A 1,982-nucleotide genomic window follows, 5' to 3' on the forward strand; every position below is an offset into this window, starting at 1 on the left:
AGTCTGTTGGCAAGGATGGACGTAAAGATTTTATAGTCCGTATTGAGTAAGGAGATCGGGCGATATGCCTTGGGATCGGTGGTGTCCTTGTCTTTTTTTGGGAGCAAGATCACATTTGCTGCCTTCCAGGTTTCCGGTAGCTGGCCTAAGTAAGGAGATCGGGCGATATGCCTTGGGATCGGTGGTGTCCTTGTCTTTTTTTGGGAGCAAGATCACATTTGCTGCCTTCCAGGTTTCCGGTAGCTGGCCTTCTGTCATGATCTGATTAAAGACTGTTAACAACGGTTTGGTTAAACTTGTTGCAAAGATTTTATAATATTCGGATTGGAAACCGTCGGGGCCTGGGGCTTTGTTAGTTTTAAGGTTGCTAATTGCCAGGTCGATTTCTTCTGCTGTCATTGGTGCATCAAGCATTTGTTGATGGTCCTCTGTGAGTGGCTTTAATGGAGGTTGACTTTTCCAGAAGCTGTCAATACTTTCTTTTGAAGGCTTAGTAGAGGTATAGAGTGATGAATAAAAGTTTTCCATTACTTGTATGATTGTCTCCGAAGTTGAATGCAGTGCTCCCTTCGGGTCTCTTATACTGTGTATCCATCTCTCATCCCTTTGCTTTTTCAATCTCCAAGAAAGAGAACGGAGATTTTTCGGGCCTTTGCTTAACTTTTTGTGTTTGTTTAGCATGTGAAACCAGGTCTCAGCTGACACTTCCATGAGCTCCAATTGCTTTCTCAAATTTAGGAGTCTTTTATACACTCTACCACTACACGTTTGTTTGTGTTTGATTTCTAGCTTCCCAATGTTAGCCAAAAGTTCTGATTTCTTTTCCCCCCTTTCTTTTTTATATGACGCTGAAAGTGCTATTGATTTCCCCCTCACTACTGCTTTTGAGGCTTCCCAAATCGAGAAACTGGACACCCCCCAATTTTGATTGAATTTAAAGTATTCTTGGATTTCTCTTTGCAGTTCTTGTCTTGCTAAATTATCTAATAACAAATTCTTATCAAAAATCCATTTGCGTTGTGGTTTTTTACTCGTCCCCAGTTTCAGGGTACAACTGACTGGTGCATGGTCTCACCATCTAATGCTACCGATCTCCGATGAAGTGATGAGTGGAAGAGTGGAGTTAGAGACAAACATATAATCCAGTCTAGAATACACAGTGGCCAGCTAGATAGTGTGATCAATTTTTACCGAAGAGCACAGAAAACATGTTGTATATATCTCAAACCGAGAAAACCATTCTCCTGCTATTGGATGTACTGGGATAATTTTATTATTTTAGCAAGTTTTATTGTATATTTCCATTTTTGTGTCTTGATAGTACATGAATGTAAGAAAAGTGACTCTGAAATTCATTCCAGTGAACACCAATCGGAGGATTTGTGATCTTCAGGCTTCCCTACATCTGTGGCATTCTTCCAGTACCATCCTAAGCAAAGTTATACATTCCTAAGTCCATTGAAGTCAATGGACTTCAATTGTTATTTATTGTTTGTTATTTATTGATTTTTGTTATTTTGTTATTTATTGTTTTTATTGTTATTTATTGATTTTTATTTGTTAAAATACTTCTATCCTGCTGTTTGGCTCATAGGCACCTTATAAAATATAAATCCCATCATGCACGCAGCAATAAAATCACAATAAACAGTAAAACTTAAAATTAAATTTTGCAGACAATGAATGAGCAATCAGGGAAGCAGCATTCATTCTGGGCGTCTCTGTATTCTCATTTCCCCTGTTTGTGTGTTCCTGTTTCTTCGGGGGGTTGCTTCTGTTCAGCACATGTTTTGCTCCCTCTAGGGGTCAATTTAATACTACATCAGTTTATGTCCAACATAAAAACCTGCAGTTTAAATCTTCAGGGAGATATGTCGAACACAAACCAATGTAATACCAAATCGACCACTAGAGGGAGGAATACACATGCAGAACAGAAACCCCCCCCCCCCCAAAAAAAACCAAAAGCAAGGAAAAAAAGA

The 1,982-nt window shown here is 39.1% G+C and overlaps 1 protein-coding gene across 1 annotated transcript in view; it reads right to left on the bottom strand.

The window, feature by feature from the left end:
• Positions 1-1,982, bottom strand: part of SEL1L3 (sel-1 suppressor of lin-12-like 3 (C. elegans)) — a gene marked incomplete at its 3' end in the record, with an annotated part of 41,074 nt that overhangs the window by 11,642 nt on the left and 27,450 nt on the right. The gene's annotated exons all lie outside the window — the stretch shown is intronic.

Source organism: Gekko japonicus, unplaced genomic scaffold (assembly GCF_001447785.1).
Source record: "Gekko japonicus isolate JY-2015 unplaced genomic scaffold, Gekko_japonicus_V1.1 scaffold2343, whole genome shotgun sequence".
Taxonomy (NCBI): domain Eukaryota; kingdom Metazoa; phylum Chordata; class Lepidosauria; order Squamata; family Gekkonidae; genus Gekko; species Gekko japonicus.